Source organism: Lygodium microphyllum, unplaced genomic scaffold, assembly GCF_053477565.2.
Source record: "Lygodium microphyllum isolate KBCC unplaced genomic scaffold, Lygodium_microphyllum_v1.1.10 scaffold_33, whole genome shotgun sequence".
NCBI lineage: Eukaryota > Viridiplantae > Streptophyta > Polypodiopsida > Schizaeales > Lygodiaceae > Lygodium > Lygodium microphyllum.
In genome coordinates this window covers 3,123,693-3,147,407 of record NW_028229516.1, presented here as the reverse complement: position 1 = coordinate 3,147,407, position 23,715 = coordinate 3,123,693, and positions in this window count along the sequence as shown.

Genomic DNA, 23,715 nt, shown 5'->3' with positions numbered 1-23,715 from the left:
TGCTATCCTAAATTTGAAAACAATATACCTACAGGGTTGAAGTATCTATGATGCTTATTTGCTAGTGACAAATGCTTGGATCATACCACCTGGGTGGTAGATGCTTTTTGGGATATTGTGAGTGCTGAAAGTCCAAATTTTTAATTGATTTGTTGCTAGTTATACCAAGGTATTGACTAGTTATTGTCTATAGAAAGGATACCTATCATCTTAACTTGACATATATGCAATATATTCTGACCGGTTGGACATGTATCAACTCCTGCACAGAGTGGAAATTGAATGAGATATTTTGGGGTTGTTTTGAGGTCCGAATACTCTTGTTTTAATAGAGAAAATGCTATTGGTTATAGCAGTGGGCTAGCTGTATTTGGTGCTCCTACTTGCATATAATACAAACATTGATACTTGTATGGACATAGTTTGTTGCTGGGATGTTTTGCCACTACCATAGAATGTTTTGAGCTGATTTGAGCTTGGTTTATGCTCAGTTGACTGTGTTTTTTTCATTGTTGGAATACAATTTATAGCAATCAGGTTGTCAAGAAAACTATCCTACATTGCAAGAAATTGTCATGAATAGCAAGAAATTGGTCCTGAACTATAGGAAAAGGAGTCAGATACTTGCAGGTTGTATACATCATTGCATACCTAAGCTGCAACTATGGTAAATGCTCAAGGCATTGACAATATCACTCAAATTGTGGGAGAAAAGTTGGACAACAAGAATTTTTTGGTTGGAAGAGGTTATTGGGACTTATGTGCAGGTGATGAGGCTGAACTTGAAATGCATCAAAGGAATCCGACAAATTATCAGAAAAGGGCTCATAAGCTATGGACTGAGAGAGCATGCAAGGTGTTACATTGGTCTTCCTTATGTTTATGCCTTATGTATATAAGATGCTATGGTTATACAGATTACTAGATGCAGTTCTCCAAAGGATGCATGGGACATACTCATGAAGAATTATGAAAATGTAACAAATGCAAGAAATATTGGCTAAAGCAATAGTTCAATAACATGTCTAGAAATGGCAGAAGCATTCAGGCCTACACTACAGAGATCAAGAACATAGCAGATCAACTTGCCACCATTGGATCTTTGGTGTTTGAGGATGATATGATTGCAGTGACATTGAATGGACTTGGCAAAGAGTATAAAGCATTTGATATGTCTATTTCTGTGAGAGATGAATCCTCTGATGGGATGAGCTTTGCTATTGCATGAGGAAGTAAAGCTTGGATTGACTATAGGTTCTAGTGCGTCTCACAGTAGAGACACTATTTTGTACTCTAGCTAGCATGGTAGAGGCAGTAGAGGCCATGTTTTGTTTCGAGGTCATGGTGACACTCGGAACACCTATGGACAACAACAGAGTAATTTTCATGACATAAATACACATGGTCAACATGGATTTGGCGGCTTTAGAGGTAGGGGGAGATCACCCCGTGGTAGAGGTAGTGGATCTAGTTCATGGCAGTTGAACGATCAATCAAACAGAGATAAGGAATGCCATTACTGTGTGAGACATTGCAAAGGATTGTTACAAGAAGCAAAGAGATATGAAGGAAAAGGGCAAACAACATGGGCACTATGCATCTTCTAGCAATTGCAATACTTTGCCTACCATGTCCCCACACCTCCTCTGTGGGCTATTCATGCAGCTACCATGCCCATGCCTAATCAGCACCTAGTGTGGTGGCACTCTAGGGTTAATCCCCAAGACAATTACACTCCCCTCCCATATTCCTCCTTTAGCACTACTAGTCCTATTACTATGGCCAAGAATTCCTTTATGGATAAGACTTGTTTTCATGGGTCAAATTTTACTACTTGATCTAACTTTATGAACCAAGTGCTTTAATCTCAAGGTCTTTGGGGCCTAGTCATTAGTCTAAGAGCCTATGTGGGGCCCTTGACTTGCTCACCCCAATCACATCCATCAAATGGAGAGCTCAAAATGGCACAACTAATGTGGAGTTAATGCAAGGATTGCTTCTTGACTTCCATTCTTGTTTACAACACTTTCCCTTGCTTTTGAGCGTTAGAGTTATCTCTTTGACCTTTTTGCAGTGAAAGATCAAACTTACCGTATCAATCTTGACTTTGAGCTTCTCAAGAGTTCTATATTAAGAAAGGGGATAACCTAAAAGTAAAGATGATCTATTACAAGCTATTACTCATTGACTTCACCACTATTGGCTCACCAAAGCTAGCCGATGATTAGGTTAAAGTATTTTTAAATAAGCAACTGCAAAACTACTTCCACTTTATCCAATACATAATTTTTTTTCCCAACTTTCCAACCTTATATGAGTTCAAATGTCACTTCTTCCATTATGAAAGGCTACATGATCAAGTCCACAAGAAGTCCTCCCACATTCTGATAAGAGCAAAGTTTGGTTGCCTCTTCTTTGCAAGGGAAAATGGGAGGTGGCAAGAACTTTGAAGATGCAAAAGAAATGAAAAATAGGGTTTAAAAGGAACAAATAAATTGATCCATTTGATAGCAATTCCCTGAAAAGAATTGTTTTTGCATACACTACCAGAGATTTGGCATAGAAGAGGGGTGTTGTATTGAGGTCCACTATCTCCCAACTAAGAAACCCTAGCAGTCCATGACTGCATCCACTTCCATTGGATAGTTGAGTGGGCCTACACCTCCTAGTACTACCCCATCTGCTCCTGGCACACATGCTATTGGACATGTGGCACTTGGTTTGACATATATAGTCTCATCAAGACTAGGATTATAATATTCTTGATGATTTGGATGACTAGTTAGCAAGCACCACTCCATTAGATTTATTTCTCAACAGTAGCCCTCTTTGCATCCATTCTAACATATCTCCTTGCACCGCCATCTCTAAGACCACTTTTCTACCTCATCATGAGTTTCATTGCCAAAGACTTGTTGATGGATGAATGCAATGGTGGCCAAAACCTTAGGCTAGTATCTCTCTACGTACCTTAGGATACACTAGGCTAGCATCATCCTTGGGATTTCTTTCCTCTATCTTTCACTAAACTCACTCATTCACCTTTTTCTTAATTTTACCTCTCTTTTTTCCAAGATTTTCTTAATTTTGCCTTTGCTTTGATTTGCTTTAAACTAATGGCCTCTATTTTTGCAAATTTTGAACTCTTTTCTAAGGTTTGTCCATCTATGTGGGAAGAACATGTAGGTTTGTAGTAGTTCTTGGGTCGGAAACATCTATGCTCCTAATTCCTTCGTGGTTTTATGTAATGAGTAGGATATATGAGAAAATAAGGGGCAAATGGATATACGGGTAGATAAGGGGGGAAATAACAATCACCCTAACAATATTTAAGGTGTAAGAGGGTTAGGTTAGTTATCATGCATTAATCAAGAAACTCTCTCTTTCTTCACAACTTCCATGGCTTCCTTCCTCTCCTTTCTCTTTTTCTATCTTTCTCTCTCTTCTTCTAGTCTTTCTCTCTCCTTGTCACTGTCTTTCTCTCTCTTATTCACTCTTTCTCTTCTCTCTCTTAGATCTTGCTAGGTCCCCTTCATTATAGTTAGTTTTAGAGCATCAATCTTTGATCTTTCTTCTTCTATCTCTCCTTATTTAGTTTTAGTTTATTTTCAGTTTAGGAACCCTAGCTACTGAGGTACACAGATACATCAAGATAGGTACATCATTGAAAGATCATAGGAGTCAAGGAGTACTAGAGATGGCAGCCTTTCTTTGAGTTTTAAGTTGAGCTTTGAACATATCTAGAGGCACACCACCTAACTTAGCAGGTCGTTTTTCATTCTAAGGCCATTTTTAAGGTAAATTGGTCAAAAGAGGATTAATTGGACATTAGTTGAGTTTTAAACAATGGTTACTTTTGAGAAAAGAGCTTCTCCTTCTTCATGTATCTGACTTCCATGGAACCATGAGCCTTCAACTTCATCTTTCTCCATGGATCTTCCCTCTTCCCAACAATGGACTATGTGAAAGGCTTGGTGGTGCCATTTTTCCTTGTCTTGGTGGTGCCATGTTAGCAGAAGAATAGCCCAAAATTTACATTTTTTTTATGTCTCTCAGACAACAACAAACATGGAAACAAGCTCTCCTACAAAGTATGAGTTGATTACTTCTATTCTTCATCTATATCAAGATCACTATAGTTGACAAGCTATGGAGCTTCCTATTGCTTCAAACTTGGATTTTTTCTTGTCCTCCAAACCCTAACTATGCAATACATGGTAGCCATCAAAGCTTGGATAAAGCTCTTCAATTTCAAAGGGCTTTTGCTTCATTTCATCTCTAGAGTTCATCTATTGCAAGATTCTCTCAAGACTTGATGAATATTATAGACATTGGATGTTTCTTCAACTCTTTCAGCTTTCATGGAGGATAAATTTGGGGATTCTTCTTCAAGCTTGAGATTTCTTGTTTCTAAAGTATAAAGAGAGCTTGGGTCTTTCCATTACAAGGATTCTACATGGTTTCCTTCTTCCTAGCCAACATTTAAACTCATACATTGAAGATTGAAGGTTAGTTTTCTTCCATTGAAGCAACATAGAGCTTATTTTTTTGTTTTAAGCATGGAATCATCAAATATTTTCCTCTTTAACTCCCTCAATAGTTGAAGTATCAACATGCAATCTCTAATGTTGAATTCTCAATGTTAAGCTCCAACCATAGCTATCAGCTTAGCAGCTTCATTATTTTCTTTGAGTAAGGTTCTTCAACTTTTGTAAGATTGAATATTATGGAGATATGGGCTTCAATTTAGAAGAAACATTTTTTGACTTTTAATGGCAAAAAGTTGGAAAGTTGTTGCTATTTTTCTGAGCCCTTGGATGATAGAGCATTGCTTGCTGCATGGGTTATGCTAAGGACATGATTATGATGGCATGGATTCTTTTAGTTAGACACTTAAATGCTTATGCTAATATGTCTACATCAATGTATTGGTATTATTGGAAGTGGTGATGGGATAATATTCATGTTTGCATTGAAAATGCTTAAGTTGGCATTGGTTGATTCATCTTGGCAGTGATTCCATTCATACAATGATTACATGACATTACCCCTTCATCACAATCATTAAAAGGGGTGATGTGGGACTTTGATTAATTCTCATTGATCATAAACTGATGCCTTGGTATCATAAGCTGTTTGTGAGTCTAAAAAACTCGAAAGGGTCAAATGTGGATCTATAGAGCTCTTACAAGCCCATTCAAACAAGACAAGCTGTGGACAATTTGAGTCTGCCAACTTTGGGCTATCATATCTTTTTCTGACACACTCCAAAATTCATTGTTAATTACTTCATTTGAAGAGGAATGTGTTAGCTTAAATTTCAATTAAAAAATTTGTCCATCAGAGCTTTTAGCCAAAAGCTATGGCTAATTTAGTACCTATAAGTATTGCATGACTGCACCTTCCACAAGCAAGGAAACAGAGTATTATGATGGGTACTTTGGCACATGCTTTCATGACTTATTTTGACTTTCAAATGGCATTGGAAGTGATAGATGTGATGTTGGTTGAGCAAATACTTATGCATCAATAGCAACCACATACTTCTCAATTTGTTCAACAAGGTGTGTAATGTAGGCTCTTATCAATCTCTATGATAACACCGTCTTATAAGGATGTATATGTAATGTTTAGGCTAAATGGATGTTGTTGGGATTACTAACCATGGAAAAATTGGAGTTTAACAACTAAACTGAACCAAGTAGCAAATAGGACATAGCAATGGTGCTACTCTTCTATAGTGTCTTCAAGGCAGGGATGTATTACATTGGTTGGTATCATTCCTTAAGTGGTTTGTACACTCCCATTGGTTAGGAGGTGATCATGGGCTTCATTAAAAGAATAGTTAGCATGGGAAATCTTGGATGTTGGAATTCTTTCATTGGTCAAACTCCTTGGAAAATGTTCTACTAGGATCTCGAGGAATATGTTATCTTCATCTTGATTTGTCTTTGTGTCTACCATAAGGATCTTCACAATTGTGTAGAGTTGGCTATGAATCTTTTGTTGAAGCATGATGCATGGAAAAAGAAAATGCTTACATTTATTACTATTTGGTGCAATCACTTTGAGGATAGTGTTCAGCCTACTCTATTAGATGTGGTAAATTTTTTGGAACATTATTAGATGTGGTAAATTTTTTGGAACATTTTGATGTTGGTCTTATCTCTAAATCTATAGAATTAAACCATGGACATCAAGTACACTCTGTACAAAGCCATGATGAAGAGGATTATTCCATAGATCTCAGCTAGTAAATCAATGGAAATCAACCAAATGAAGTGTTGAATTCCTTGTTTCTTCAAGGTAATGATGATGTTGAAGTGGATAATGGGTTTTATGAGGGGCATGAGGAAGAGCATGAGGAAGCTAATAACCATGATGCAAATAATCAGGGCCAACCATATGAAGAAGACCAAGATGATCAACAACAGGATCGTCTCGTAGAAGACAATGTATATGAATGTCACTTGCAACCTTATGAACCATTTGAGGAAGAATATGAGCATGCTAAAAATGAAGCATCTAAAGTTCTTGATCATTATTATGATGGATTAGTTAAGGAAATGCATTAGATCATACTCAATATGACTCTATGCCAACTAGAAGATGAGTGGAATACATATGATTATGGTTATGAAGAATTGTATAATAATTTTTATGGCTGGTATGCTCAAAATGAGAATGTACATGAGCTTCATGATGGCTATAACCTGAGGGATGATGGATATGATTATGATTATGATTATGGATATCCTTCCTACCCATTTGACCCTGGCGGTCAAGATTATGAGTTGGATGATAGTTTCCCCCTCTTAATCATGATCATGACGGTATATCTTTTGCTTCATGAGGTTATGGACAAGATTTCCCCCTTCATGAGGCCAAATTGATAATTTGGTTTAAGTTTTTATCTTTCAAAGGTTTATTGGCTAAAAACTAGTCCTTTTAACTCTTGTTCTACTACAAAAATCTAATAGACAGCTTATTATTTTGGCTCGGTTTCAATTTTTCTTTGATTATAGAGGACCAACTGTAACTATATGGCCTGAATGTATATCCATCAAGCTATTTTTTAACTTAAGAACACTTGCTTTGGATATGCCCATCAAAAGATATTTCAATTTTACTACGGCAGGGTTGTAGTAGACAACAAGTTACCTATTGTTTGTAGGTTCTTTTCTTGGATTTATGGAGGTCTAGTTCTCAGTTTTGTCATGTTGAATGGATGTCCATATGGCATATTTGGTTTTTCCCTTCTAGTTCTATCCATTACTTGGTATCTGTTAGTGATTTTTCTATTCTTCTAACGACTTCAAACAGAGTAGTAATCAGATTCCCCTATATTTAGCCATTGTAACAAGTCCACCAATGTTTTTTAGGACAAAAACTTCTTTCAACTGGGGATGATTTTAATGAGCACAATATATAGGAAAATAAGGGGAAAATGGATATACAGTGTCGGAGTATTTGGGGTCGAAAGTCTACCGTGGGGGTAAGAGACAGTAGGGTGACGGGAGATTCGGGGAGAGGAGTAGATGGAAGAGAAGGGGCTCAAAGAAATAGAAGATGTAGAAGAATACTCACAAAGTTGAAGCTTTTCAGTTTATTTTTCGCATTATGAGAAGATTCATCTCTTGTAGACAAAAATATACATTAAAAAATACATTCCTCTATGCTGCTCATACCGCCAATTTGATGCTTTCATTGGCTCGAAAAGAGGGGTAAAATACTAGCACACCTAGCCAGAATTCTCCCAGATCACTCCTTCCTCATCTCCCACTTGCAGTGAAATTCACTACCTAAAAACTGTGATCGCACATTGCACGATTTTGCAAATCCTTTTTTTTACATAAAATCCTCTAAAAAATGGTTGAAAGATATCTACTTTCTTTTACATGTCATCCTATTCTAGAAGTTGTCTACAATTGTTGGATTTTTACAATAGATAATATCTAAAATATACAAAATTGGCTAAACTTGTCCAAAAATCTAATATTTTTGAACCATCCACACTAGAGACACTAACACTTATGTCTAAAATGGCATTAGCTCTCTAGATCAATAAGAAAGCTATTCTCTAGATTTTTTCACATGGTGTGCGTGTAATGGCACGACATCCACCCCTCCTAATGTGCACATCCTCTGGCATATGCCAAAGTCTTACGAATGTGCAATGTTAGAAGAAGTATCCTCTGCCATGTCAATGTCTTCCTCTTTTGCCTCTTCTTCCATATTCTCATGTTTATGCTCAATATCCAACTCCAACTCATATGCTGAATATTCCCTACATTCAAAGAGCTTGATATCTTTTCCAGCCATTGGAACCCTTAGAGCTATCCCACCCATCTCATTTAATGCATAGGTAACATTATAAAAAACAAACCTTACCACATATGGACCAACAAACCATTGCCTTGCCATCTTCTGACTAGCACTATCTTGTGGTTGGGGGACTAACTAAAATGCATATTTGAATATGAATAATTAGCAAATGTAAAATGCTAGAGGTGATGGATATTTCCAAGCAAGGGGGAGATCCAACTCTAGAGGTAGAGGTTTATGGCAATCACAGAGTGCATAAGAATGAAGACAAGGATAAGGATTGCTACTACTATGGGAATTTTGGAGATATTGTAGCGAAGGAATGTTGGAAGAAGGTTATTAGTAAATTAGAGAGGTAAGCAACAAGGTCATTATGCTTTGTCTAGTCATACTGGGCATGCTACTACTAACAGCTTGTTGGCTATGACCTATGTTTGGAATCATGCTACTAAAGAAAATAAGTCAAATCATGTATGGTACATTGATTCAAGAGCTTCTAATCACATGACTCTACATGGTGAATGGTTTAGTGACTCAGTGAATTTCATTATGTATAAATCCTATATATGACGTGCATTCATGACATGTTTTATATATCCATATGTAAGCTTTTTTGTGCTTTTTTGGACCCTTTTGTAACTTTTTACCATAATCTATAAATCCCTTATTGTAAATTTATTTTTTAAAGAAAAGAATCTAACAAATCCTTATATAATATATAAAAAACTTTATTTTTATCACAACATTGATCACAAACTAGCTCTTAAGGGTTCATAAAAGAGTTTTAGATTTTTAGTGATGATGAAGCTTTACAAAATATATTCATGCTATATAACATCCAATGACAAAATTTATAATTTTAGAAATAAATATTGGGTTTTGAAAAAAAATCCAAATATAGGGATACTAGATGTACAATGCACACATGCCAGTAAGCTAATTGCTCAAGTCTATCATAGAGTAAGCCTTGTGGTCTTTAATCACGAAAATAGAAATAGAAATGTAGGAATACACATCTTGACCATCTTAGTACTATCTTAGGGCTCTGTTTATTGAAATATTGATCTTCGTGTTTTCCTATTGTGTAGCAATGGGCTATCATTATGTCTTTTGCATCAAATTCATCTTAAGTTATTTTCTCCACCATTCCCACAAAGAATATCGTGTGTATGTAACACACACACACACACAAATTTTAGAGATAATGAGAAATAAATACTTTAAATTTTCCACCTAGTTGAAATATTATTAAGCCATAAAAAAAGACACAATGAATGTGAGCTTGATTTGTAGTCAAAGAATGTAGCTACATTAAATAGGAAAACATATTGCCCTTCTAAGGCACATGACAAAATTCTAGAATTATTTGCATTATGATGTAATTAAGAGCATGATTCTCAATGTTTGCATCTTTGCAAAACTTACATGGTTTTCTTTTATGAAGTTGATATAGCTATTTTAAAAAAAGGTGAATATACAAAATTTTCATCTAGCCCATCAATGTGTTCTACACTCAGCACCTCAGCATTATCAATGATGGACTCCATCCTCGTTCTTACATTTGTAGATGCATCGCCATAGTCCATTAGTCATGTTCCTGAAGTAAACATAAAAATACAAGTTACTAACATCAAGGAAAACACCAAAAAAAGTGTTTGACAAGACATTTTTAAAAGTTGTCTTACATAAAACCAATTGAGAGCTAGATTTTAGGACCTAATTTGGACCCGTTCTTGGAGCGTTCCAGCCCGTTTTGAAGCCAGAAAGTGCCCTAGAGGTATTAAAGAGCCGATTCTCATGAAAAATCAAACAGTGGCAGATGACCAAGCAGGAGTTTTCCTATATGCATTTCCATGTCAAGAATCCAACACAAGTCTTGATTTGTCAATTGGAGGTTGTTTGACCCCCCATTTAATCCCCGCAAGGTTCAGCATTACAAAGCAGCTATACTGGATCGGAAAGTTGTAAAGTGTGTGGAATCATAGGCCATGTTGATAGAGTTTGACGCCATGAAGTCGCATGTCCAGTCAGATTGCAAATCAGAGTTCATTTGGGCCTTCAAAATTTAAAAAATCCACTTGCAAGATAGTGTGAAAACAAAAAGATGAACTGGTTATTTTAATGTTTAAAACCTTAGGCTTAACAAAATCCTTGAAACTAATGCAAAAACTATCGAATAGAGGGAAGCATCAATGCGCCTCCTCATTTTTGCTTGATGCATCTTCGATTCAAATCCGTTTAGAGAGAGAGAGAGAGAGATTCTCGATCAGAGCAGGGAGAGTAACAAGATGGTTGCAAGCTTGCCCGTTTTAATGGAGGATTTAAAAATCTTATTTTTTAGTCTTTCTATCTCCTCTCTCTTTCTCCCCTTAAGGAGCACTTCATGCCCATGAAGAAGAAGGAAGACCGATTGAAGGATGCTTGCCCAGCATGAACCAGATTGCTCCAAGATCAAGAGGAGACTGAGAGGAGATGTTTAGCACTAAAGATTTGCTGCTAGTCGGTCCATTGGCAACCCGAAAAAAAAATCAAAAAACCCGCAACACACAAATAAGTAGTATGCCTTATTTTTTCAAAGGAAAATTGCTTCTTGTTGATGTTTGATGGTTGAAATGGAATTCATATAGAACAATTTTTTTTTGGATAATTTTTCCATTATGATTGAGGGCTATGCATGAAAATTTTGTAGACGCCTAATGATAAATAGTCCCGATAATTAAATTATAGCCCGAAAAGTGCATTTTTAGTGTAAAAATAAAGGTTTTATTGGTTTCGGGTGGAAAAAAGATATGCGCATGGGATAAAATTCTGAGAAAAAATATTTTCAATTGTCATAATCAGTCACTCATCATAAATCAAAAAATGATCTTTTTTAATGCATAAATAAATAGAGAAAAATAGCTAAAAATGGGGAAAAATATGATTTTTGTGTTATAAAAATCTAAAAAATTATGATTCATAGTTGTGGCTATATAAAAAATCTAAGGCATGAATTTTGGCTTAATCTAGGCTTTGTTTATGCATCATAGTTCATGTTTTTTCTATTTTATGCGAAAAATACATACAAAATGATACCCTACACCTATGCAACACAGCATAACCTAAACGTTAGAGGAAAATGGTGAGGTTAAGAGATTAAGAGGGCTGAGAGGGTGTGAATATATGAAATATTTGATTGTGCATTCCATTTAGAATTGCGATATTTCAATTTAAGGGGCTAGTAGCACCAGGAATCGATGCTAGTCTCCATACATTGAAGCATACGTTTAGTGAAAATCATGAAAGGGCTATCTTTACTACATCATAAAATGCTGATTTGATAAATATTGTTTGTGCACTAGGATCATATGCAATATGCATTATGCATGGCATGGTATCGGTTTTGGATTGCATAGCAATTGTCTTCCTAGGATATGACTTATACGTTGAGTAGAAACGTTGAGTGGAAAGAAGTCTTCATTGTAGGTTAGTTGTACGCTTTCCTTGAGATTGTTTTGTGATGATTTATATATTCTTGGATCGTGCAAACTAAGAAAAGAGTGGAATTTGTGTGTTATGTCTTATATGTTGGAGCGACGCATCTTGGGGCAAATCCCCGAGGTGTAGGAGAGTCGTAGTGGAGCTGCGGCAATTAGCGAAGGGGAGCTTCCTGATGTTTGTGTGACAAGGCACTATGCCTACATGCTATGGGATATCCCTATGAGGATAAGGGAAGGTAAACGTTGGACAACATATCAACTACAAATGTATAATTAAGTCTATCTAGTGTTCATCGATGTACTACAAATGCTCCTAGCGCGTGATGCTGTGTGGTGGGGTTGTCTGTTGTGTGCATGAGGTCCAGCTAGTACCATAGCTAGTGCTAGCCCATTTTAGGTCCCGTCACCAATATTAAAGAAGAGATTAAATAATTTTTATTTACCTATTCTCAATGGTCCCTTATAAATTCATTGAAGATATACTAATCATGTTAATCAAGTTCATATTTATTATTGTTGCAATCATATGTGAGATTTGCAAGGGCAATGATACTTTCAAAATCTACCATATCAAGGTTTATCAAATCATATGTAAAACTCCTTAGTCCCTTTGATTTTTTATGCCATCCAAGTTGACGCTCTACCTCGAATGGCCTATCTGAGAGGCTAAACCCTCTCTTATACTCCACATAAGCACATCCAACTTTTATTTTCATCTTCTGAACTCAACCTAAGTCCCATACACTTTGGCTTTTGTTTTTTCTCATACTTCTTGAAGAGCTTGCCTTTGATGATCTTTGTGATCCTTCCATTGGTATTCTCATATTGGAAGAACATAGCAGAATCTAAACCAATACCAAACAAATTATCATCTATATCAGAATCTTGTAGACTTTAATTGGTGTAAGCCTCAAAAAGCCTTCAAAGCACAACTTTAGCCACCATTTCTTATCTTCTTTAGCTTTTAGCTTCATTTCTAGATCTTGACAAAATTTTTGAGCACTTTGTAGTCCCATTTTCAAGGTATTGGTGATCTTCTCATTAGTTGAAACACAGTTGTAATCACCTAAATATGCTTTCTTAATGGTATGTTTGAGATTTAACTCTCTCCATATATGTTGTTGCTTCTTATAGGCTATCGAGACCTAAAATGGGCCCTGTTAGAATAACTACATACTAGCAGGCTAGCAAAACAGGGTCACTAAGACTGCATTCTAAAAACGAAACTTTCAATACATGACAATGTCTTTACAGGAGGTAGACAACTACTCGAACGTCCTGAGATATACCTAACCTAACCTTGGGACTTCCTACCTTGATTGCCGATCCCCAATAAAAGAACAATTCTCCTCAAGTACATAAATATATATAGCATTAAAAAAAAGTACTCATAAAGGAAGAACATCACCTAGACTTGGCCACAGGAAGCTTTCATACAGCAAGAGGCTCCCTCCAGGTCCCACCAAATCTGTCTAGCACCACACTAAAACAAAACCCATTGATCACACCCACACTAAATAGACACATGGCACTCTTGGCCAAATGAAATGTGATATTTCACTACAAAATAAGTAGCCATCTTGGCCTAACAAGATAATTCCTAAAACAACCATTTGGCAGCGCACTACTATTGGAAAAAACCCTTGGTCCTAATATAACTCTATTAAAGCACAAGATAGGGCTCCTTGGACCCTACACTGAATACTTCAAGTTATTGGCTAATCCCCCTACATAAATAGCAAGGGTTGTCTGACAAACATAACAATAAATGATCCTATGCATCCATGACAAAATAAGAAGGTGCTCAATTGCTACTTGACTCATAACCCAAACTAGCCATCAATTGCCAAAATAGGATGCATTAGCAAACAAACCCCAAAGTGGTCCTAGGCTAATGTTGGAAGGTAATTCTAAGAGCTTCCCCAAACCACAATTGAAAAAGACATCTTCAACAAAAGCATAATTGGCCAGAGAATCTACAATGTGATTCCACTATTGAGAAGCTAGCTAACAAGTCACTGTCTCAAAAATATGCAATATATCCCAAGTCTGCACCATGGAACATCTGTAGGATGGCATCTTGCACACTATAGGTCCCATTCAATTACTTGATCACTAACTGCGAGTCACCTTTCACTAATAACTGGCTAATACCACTGCATTGGGTACATTCAGCCCCATGATCAAGGCCTTTTATTTTGCCATATTGTTAGTAAAAGAATGTTCTAAATATACTCCCATTTTCATAAAAATCCTACATTGAGGACCTTTGATGACCATACCAATGCTCAGATGTTTAGCAGGCTCTCCAGAAGCTCTGTCAAAGTATAAAGTATAGATCCAGTCTTCATTGACACGCCATGCCATATTGATTAGCTCACTCATACTTATGATATTCAAAGTCAAGACGAGAGAGAGGATGTATGATAGGGACAATCTTTCCTTCCTTGCTGTTGAAAACTCGATAGGAATACTCGTAAGAATCCTTTGACAATGGTGGCAGTAGATCTTAATATCCCATGTGAAAGATTCATCTTGCCACTCAATAACCTGATAACCTTTACTCCACCAGATCACTCAATCTTGGTGGTAACAATGCTCTAAATATGAATGCACAAGATAATGAATGATTCTTCCCATTCGATTATCTTGGTACCCACTGCAAACTAAAGTTGAATCATGAAGGACTTCCACAAGCACCAAGTTCAACGTCAGGTTTTACACGTAGTACTGCTTCATTTTATTAAAGTTAAATTTATTTTTAAACTCTACCCCACCTTGTAAGCTTTCTAAAAGGGCTATAGAGCCATTCTTTCCTATACTGACAATTTTATATAGCCCATCCCATTTGGGTTCCAACTTACCAAGAAATAGCCCACGATGAGCATCGTAGTACCGCACCAACTGACCTTTCACAAGTTTATATTTCTTAGCTTGAATGTCATGAAGCACTTTTATTCTCTTCTTCCCTACCTCTTGATGTAATAGAGCTTACAATCAAATTTCATCAAGATACACAAGAAAAATAAATCTTTCCTACAATGCTTCTATCTCACCCAAGGAATAATTGAGAGCTAATCGCACAGTGGGAAGTTCTATTCCCAATGGTAAGACACACTCTTCCCCATACACCAACTTGAATGGGGTATGTCATGTAGCTCTCTTAAATGTCTATTGTAAGCCCAAATTACCACATACAATTTTTTATCCCAATCTCGCTTACTTTCAGACACTATCTTGGATAAGATCCCTACAAGTTGTTTATTGGTACTCTCAACTTGACCATTTGCTTACAGATTATATGGGGTAGTTTTATTATGTTTAATCTTCAAAGCTTCTATCAAGGCTATTATAATCTTATTTAGAAAGTGTGTCCCTTGATCAAACACTAACTCCGTAGGTGGACCAAAACAGCAAGCAATATGCTCCATAATAAAACTAACTGTCTCCTTAGAATTATTCTTCACCGTTGCTTGAGCTTCAGACAACCTTGTAAAGTAGTCTGTTGCTACAATAATATAATGCTTTTACATGGTTGATGAAGGGTATATTGGTCCAACAAAATTGATATCCCCTTTTTTGAAAGGTAATGTAACTAAAATAGGGTCTAGCAGCCGCTTAGGATTCTCCCTAGGATTGTGTATTTGAAAAACATCATAGCACTTAACATAACTAAAAGGATCTTGGAAAATCAATGGCCACTAATATCTAGCATGGAGAGCTTTCTGGGTGGTAAGCCATTCAGCAAAATGTCCCCTACATGCTGAATCATGGCATTCCTCAATAATGAATGGTATCTCATCACATACTACACATCGAAGATAAATCTCATCCACCCCTTTCTAATACAAGACACTCACTATAATTGAAAATCATAGTGCTTGATGCTTAATCTTTCTCTTCTATGACTTTGATAGAGCAGCCCGAACCTCTCTTGTAGATAGATAATGTGTTATAGCTGCATACATCCAAAATTTCCTTTGGCTCCTCAAAATCCACAAGACATTTCACAATACTCTACAACTTTGATGGCTTACTTCTAAATTTATAATTGAGCTCCTATAAAGTGATTAACCACTTTGCTAAAAGATCAAGTGGATACAACTTATTCATTAATAGTCTATGTTCCTTTAACCTTTGTAAAAAATACCACCTTCTCATAAAAAAATATAGTGTCTAAATTTTTTTATCGTGAAAACTATTCCAAGGCACAATTTCTTGATATAAGTATAGTTGACTCTAGATATCTCAAATTTAAAACTAGCAAAGGCTATTGTATGATACTATTACTCTTCCCAAATTTGAGCTAAATAGCAGCTGATATTATGTAATGTTGTTGCTACAAAAATGTAAATGACCTCACCTCTTTTGGTGCTTTTAGGATTGGCGTATTTGTTAGTTATTGCTTCACATCCTCAAAAGATACCTCAAAAGCTTTGCCCCAATAAAATAGAAAATTAAAAAATAACAAGTTTTCTGTAACGTGTCCCCTACTATCATCCAAGACACGTCTTAGCAGTCCATCAGAAAGGATGTCTAGAAAACTCCGCCCGGCACTCCCATGGAATGTTACGGGTTTTGCGATCTAGGCCTTCCCACGTCTGCCACGTAGCGGAAGTATCCTGGTCGTTCCCACCTAGGATCGATCGGAATTAGGGTTTTCATGATTGGTCATTAGCTAACAACAACTAGCATCAAACCCGAGCGAACTACTTTACGCAGAAACGCCAGGTCCAAAGCGGATTCACGCTGCACCTTGTTCAAGGAGAATGGGAAACGAGAGGGATGCAAGGATCAACCTCTCTGCCATAAGGCATAGTCCCATTCCGTTTCCCTAAAACAGCGTAAATCAGGAAAGACGTAACTCTAGGTCATCGTTCTCGTTATTCGTTTTGATGATCATCCCGCTGTTCTTCGAGATTTTTGAGAAAAGTTCCCGGCTAATCAGGACCACCCAGTGTCATCGTTCTCGTTATTCGTTTTGATGATCATCCCGCTGTTCTTCGAGATTTTTGAGAAAAGTTCCCGGCTAATCAGGACCACCCAGCCGTAGGACGGACCCATGGCCCATCCTCCGCACTTTCCTTGATTTATTTTAGTTATGTAATTATCTAACACATTAATTTGACATATAACAATCAGCTTCTTTAATTAATCCTGTTAAGCACTGGTTCCTTCACGTAATCTTATCACGTGACATAGAAAAACAATATCAAGCAAGTTCTTTTTTTAACATTTCATCATTTTATCTTTCAAATACAAGGAGTTCCACCCGTATCCTTGTCCATAATCCGCCCGAAGGCTATCCAGTAATCCATAGTGATCACTATTCCAAGCTTCTACCCGTAAGCTAGTGTGCGGGCCTCGCGATCCAATCCCGAGTCACGTTAGCCTCTTGTGCAGGACCCGGAAGGCGAGGGATTTACGGCTAGAGCCCCCCTAGCACCCAAGCATACTCCTACTCCAAGTAGAGCTCAACGGAGAGACCTCTCGTGGCGGGTTCGGTCCACGTTCCCGGCACGGTGAACAACCCCCTTGGTTAGGGTTAGGCAGGTAGTCGGGGTAATTGAAACTGCCTCTTCCTTCAGGCCTTTAACCTGAAGTATAGGTACTCATTTAATTTGTAGTTCATAATTCAAACAGAGCCCTAAAATCTCTAGCAAGCACAAACATTTCCATTAATCAACCGTGCTGTTTGGCAAACTGCTAAGGAAGTGTTCTTTCCTTTTGAGTGTATCAGCACTCGTTCCCAAGGTGTCTTGTAAATTGGCAAGGTCCTTTACATTCCGGTGTAGGGCGTACCTTATTAACCCAACTTGGTCAACCCTAAAGTTCCTTAGATATGCTAGTTTTCAGTTTATAACTTTCCTTATATAGAAGGATATCCAAAAATACATCCTTTTGCAAGATAACTTGCGTAGGGATCTGCCATCCTTGATGAGGGTTTTACTCTTTCTCCTTGTGAATCAATCACAAGACTAAATGATTTCGTACTTGCTGCGCAAGTCCTGCGATGGAATAATCCGTTTTAGATCTTTTAAGCTGACGTATGACGGGCCTAGGGTTTCTTTTTTAAGAACCTTAGGGACAAACCCTAGTTCTTTTATCTTTACGAATTTATTGACCCTACAATAAGGAAAGTAGTCAAGTGCTTAGGATATGAATATTTCTATGTTTAGATTGGTTTAGTTAACTCTTGGAAGGTAATATTAATCATCTTGTCATGGTTTTGCTATCCTTGTGACAATTTACTTTTCAGTCAATACAGTTCAATTTAAACTTCCTTTTTCCTTGCAGATGAACTCATGCCAAATAACAAATAGTTCCCTTTCTACGATGTGCAATTAGCAATGATAACTTCCTAGTAATTTGAGCAACGAAAGAAACCTTTCATGAATTTAATCATTTACAATAATTCGTTGCGAAAGGAATAAGAATAATGGTGCAAGATATAATTTCTATACCTTTAGGATTTAACTAAAATATACTACTATAGTAAATGGATAATCTTGCTCGTAATTTATAATGCTTGATGCAATTTGAAGAAAACTAAGTTCTATACATTATCATTCATTCAAATAAACTAAACTCCTTCATTACAAATAACTCGGACAAATATATCCTATCCCTAAGAATTTCTCTTTGCATGATCAACTTAAAACCGAATCAAAGCCAAGAAGAAAAACCTGGTTTTGGGGTGAGATATCCACATGGATACCAGGAGATGACCCACCCGCGGCTACTCCTTGGACTTTCTTAGGAGGCATCGCAATTGTAGTTCGTCGAACGTGGAAGCAGCTTTACACTTCTTTTGGAATTCCACCGTCGCTCCCTTGCACCTTTTCCGTCGTAAGTAGTTTTTTTGGAAGGCTCCCTCCTTGAAGTCGGAAATTTGAAAGGGTGTTTCAGAATCTTTTACGACTAAGACCCATTGAAGCCATGGGGAAGGCTTAATGGCCTTTGTAAACTTCGCACAAACGGGAATAGGAAGGTGTGGAAAAAAACCCAAGGCGCGGGAGAGCTCCAAGGGAAAATAATAACCGTAAAGGTTATAAGCAAGGGTCTAAGGACCCTTAGGTCAAACTTGGAGAAAAAGGGCTTATGGGGGTTTACACATGGGGGAGGGTGAAAGGTTTTGAAGCCAAGGAAAAGGCTTAAGGGGTAATCACGGGAGAAGTTGTTTTAGGAGGCCACAGGAAGGGGGTGATTCCAAAGCCAAGGGAATAGGTCTTTTAGGGATTATACACAGGGAAAGAAGTAATAAGACCCTTAAGGTCTTCTGCTCTTGGGGGAAGTGACCCCAAAGTGAAAGGAAAGGGGTTTTAGCACGAGGGTGAAAGGGGACTTAAGGGATTTTTAAAAGCCGGCAGGGGGGGTTCTAATACCCATGGAAAGGGGTTTTAAACATGGGGGGGCTAATAAAAAAAAGGGGCTTCATATAGCACAAGAAGGGGGTGAAAGGCCCTTAAGAGAGATTAAAACCAGGGGGGGTAGGGAGAATTTGGTGAGGCACAAGAAGGGGGGTGAAGGTTTTTGAAATCTAGGGAAAAGGGTTTTAGCACGGGGGGGTGAAAGGGGGCTTAAGGGATTTTAAACCCGGGGGGGGAAGGGGGGGGGAGGGGGTTTAATAAAAAGGTATAGGAAGGGGGGTTAAGGAGCCCCCCCCCCTTGGAAGCTTCTGACTCCCAGATGATTACTTTGGGGGGGGGCTGTGAGCCATTAGTTTGGCAGCGAAAATTGAAGGCGGGAGCTCCCGTTGGCTTTACGATAGCCCACCTCATCTAGCACGGTGAGGAGGCGGCGCACGGGTATGGGCAGCGCTCAGTCCTCCCCTTTCGTCCCTTCATGTTTAGAATGGCCGCCCTCCTTTCAGCAACACGATGGCATCTTTTGTTCCTCCCCCCCCACGGCAGTAGCCCCCTCAGTTAAATAGGGGAGGGAGGGGGATCCTCCCTCTCCTTCGTGTCACGAGGCATGGCCATTGAGGCTAAGCAAGCTCCAGCGAGGAGCTTGCTAGCCTTTCTAAATCCTTCTCCCCCTCCAGCACAAACTGTCGCCGACGGAAGAAGAATTATAAAAAAAATTCCCATGATTTTTTTAATATTTGATATATTACATTCTCTCCCCCTTAGAGGAATCGAGATGTCCTCATCTCGAGATAAAGTGGGGATATTGATGGTTGAGTGTGCCTTCATCTATCCAAGTGGCATCCTCTTCGGGATAATCTTTCCACTGGACAAGGCATTCTCTCAGGGTTTTGGATCTTAATTATCTCTCCCTAACATCTACGATCCTATCAGGCCTTAGTTCAAGGACTCCTTGACTAGGCATTACAACTTATTGATCGTCAAGTACATGGTTAGGATTAGGTACATATTTCTTCAATAGGCTGATATGGAATACATTGTGAACCTTTAGGTTCTCAGGGAGTTGCAATCTGTAAGAATTAGGTCCTAGGCATTTGAGGATCTTGTACGGTCTGCAATACCTTGGACTTAGCTTCTTGTAATCTCCTAAGGATAGGGAACTCTTTTTAGGGCGTACACGAATGAAGACCATGCCTTCTTCTTCGAAGACTCTTTTTTGACGTTTCAAATCTGCGTATGCCTTTTGTCTATCCTTGGCCGCTTGTATGTCTTGTCTTATTTACTTTATTTGATCATCCATGTCTTCCAACATCTGTCTTGACGCTTCAACTCTTAGGGTTGGATCAAAAAAGTTTAGGGGACTTCTGCAATCATGACCATATAATGCTTGAAAAGGGGTCATCTGAATGCTCTGCTGGTAAGAAGCATTGTAGGAAAATTCAACCAAAGGCAAGTATTGAATCCACCTCTTCGGCTCTCGACAACAGTATTCCCTAAGCATATCCTCGATGACTTGATTTACTCGCTCTGTTTGGCCATCCGTTTGGGGATGGTAGGCGGTGCTAAAACAGAGTTGAATCTGAATAGCTTCAAAGATAGCTCTCCAGAAGCGTGATGTGAAGAGAGAATCTCGGTCACTAATGATTCTTCTGGGTAAACCATGTAGCTTGAATATCTCCTTGATAAACAATCTTGCAATGTCGGAGGCTTTATAGTTTGTCTTTACTGGAATCAGGTGTGCAACCTTGGTAAGCATGTCAACCACAACTATAATGGAATTTTATCCTCCTTGGACTTGGGGTAAGCCCACAACAAAATCCATACTGATGAATTCCCATTTCATTTGGGGAATGTCAAGCGGTTGCAGTTTCCCTGGCATCATGACATGTTCAGCTTTGATACGTTGGCAAGACAAACACTCAGTGATATACTTGAGAATGTCACCTTTAAGCCTCTCCCAATGATAGCTCTTCCTAACTGCATTAAGAGTCTTAGCATAGCCAGGATGTCTTGCGAAAGGAGAATCATGAGCTTCCCATAATATATTCTGCTTAAGTGACTGGCTTGCTGGTATACACAGCCTTGTTTTGTAGTAGACAAGTCCATTATCAATGGAAAATTCGTGATACTTAGCTTGCAACTTCTGATTCTGCTCCTTGGTAGATATTTCCTTTATCATTGTTTGGTAGGCCAAATCATGGCATGCTTCCTCTCTAGCTAGTTCAAGTATAGGGTTGTTTGGCATAGATACTTTTGTAGCCAGAGATCTGGCCATTGATGGATTGTGCAAGATTAGGGAATTTAGGAATGCCTTGCAACGGAGTGCATCGGCAACTACATTCTCCTTCTCTGGTCGATACTTGATTTCAAAATCATATTCCTCCAATACTTCAATCCATCGACGTTGTCTCATGTTGAGCTCGTTCTGGGTAAAAATCCATTTGAGACTCTTATGATCAGTTACTAGAGTAAACTTGTTACCCAACAGGTAGTGTCTCCAAAGCTTTAGAGCATGGATGACAGCTAGTAATTCTAGATCATGCATGGCATAATTCTTTTCATGACTCTTCAATTTCCTTGAAGAGTATGCTACTGGATGACCTTCCTGCATAAGTACACACCCCAAGGCCAGAATGCTAGCATCAATTACTACCTCGAACTCCTTATTGAGGTCAGGAAGTTTTAGAATAGGTGCTGATACCAAACTTTACTTCAATTTGTGGAAGCTATTTTGTTCGGAAGTTTACCATGTAATGGAAGTCTGCTTCTTTAGTAAGTCTATAAGAGGTGTTGCAATCAAAGCATAGTTTTTGATGAAGACCCTATACCATCCTATCAATCCAAGAAAGCTACGTATCTCTTTGATGGATACTGGTATTGGCCATTCAAGCACATCTCTGACCTTGGCTGGGTCTACTGATATTCCTTCTGATGATACTATGAATCCTAGATATTCAATCGGACTCTTGAAGAATGCACACTTCTTCATTTTTGCATACAGCTTATGAGACCTCATTGTCTTAAGGACAATCCAAAGTTGAGGTTCATGATCTTCTTCCTATTTAGAATAGACTAAAGTGTCATCGAAAAAGACAAGCATGAAATCATCAAGATATGGTCTAAAGATATCTTGCATTAGTCTATTGAAGGTGGCAGGTGCATTTGTAAGCCCAAATGACATAACCAGGAACTCAAAGTGCCCATATCTTGTATTGAAGGCCGTCTTTGGAATATCTTCTTCCTTGATCCTTATCTGATAGTAACTTGACCTGAGATCAATCTTGGAGAAGATCTTTGCACCTTGAAGACAATCAAGAAGCTCATCTATTCTAGGAATAGGATACTTGTTCTTGACTGTTGATTGATTCAACCCTCGGTAATCAATACATAGTCGAAGTGTCCCATCTTTCTTTTTCTGGAATAGTACTGGAGCTCCCCATGGTGAGTTGCTAGGCCGGATATAACCCTGATCTAACAGTTGCTTGAGTTGCTCCTTCAACTCAATTGCTTCCGGTATGGACATTCTATAAGGTCTCTTTGCAATTGGTGCAGCTCCAGGCACTAGCCTAATCTCATGATCTACTTCTCTTTGAGGTGGAAGTTCAATCAATTCCTCAGGGAATACGTCAGCGTATTCCTTTAGCCAAGAAGGTCCTTCATGAGATTCTTGCTTTTGATCTAACTTGTTGAGTTTGATTAGGTAAACGGGTAATCCTTTTCTGACTCCTTTTATGATCCGAGATACTTTGGCTAATTGGATTCTTGGCACTCTTGCCTCACCTTGAGTTGTGACAAATTCCCTTTCAGAGTTTCAAAAGGAAACTTGATCCTTTCCACAGTGGATTGGACGTCGTTGGGCTTAAGCCAATCCATCCCGAGTAGACACTCATGGATACCTAAATTCATGACTTTGAATTTGACTGAAGTCTTCTTTCCTCCCAAAAAGAATTCCACCCTAGCAGTTTGCCTGGTACAAGTTACCTCACAACCGTTTGCCAACTCCACAAGCAGGGTAGGTGCTTCTACTGTGGTTATTCCTAAACTTTTTGCACATGCTGGTGAGATAAAGGAATATGTACTGCTACAATCAATTAAGGTTTTGAAACCTTTACCTTGATAGTCATACGATGTCTAAATCACCGAAACCTGGCGATTCGGCCCTTTCTTGTGTAAAGCGGCATGGATTGTCGCTTTTTTGAATTCAGCTTCCATAGTCAGATCTTCCTCTTCTTCTTCTTCGCATCTTTTCCTATTGGCAATGCAAGCGGTTCTTCCTCTTCCACGGGTAACGGCTCCTTGTCTGTGGCCTGCACCTTGGAAAGGCGTTTGACAATGTCCTCCGCTGAGCTTGGGACATTGCCTCTTGAAGTGACCGGGTTCGTTGCAGTGGAAACATCGGAGGTTTCGGCCATTACTTTGAGTAGGAACAAAGTTGTTGACGCTATTTGTCCTTGCTTTCTTCCTTTGTCCCTGATTATGACCTTGAACTCTCTTCATTTGAGGTCTGAATGCTCCTCTGTTTAGGTCACTATAGGACCAAGTTT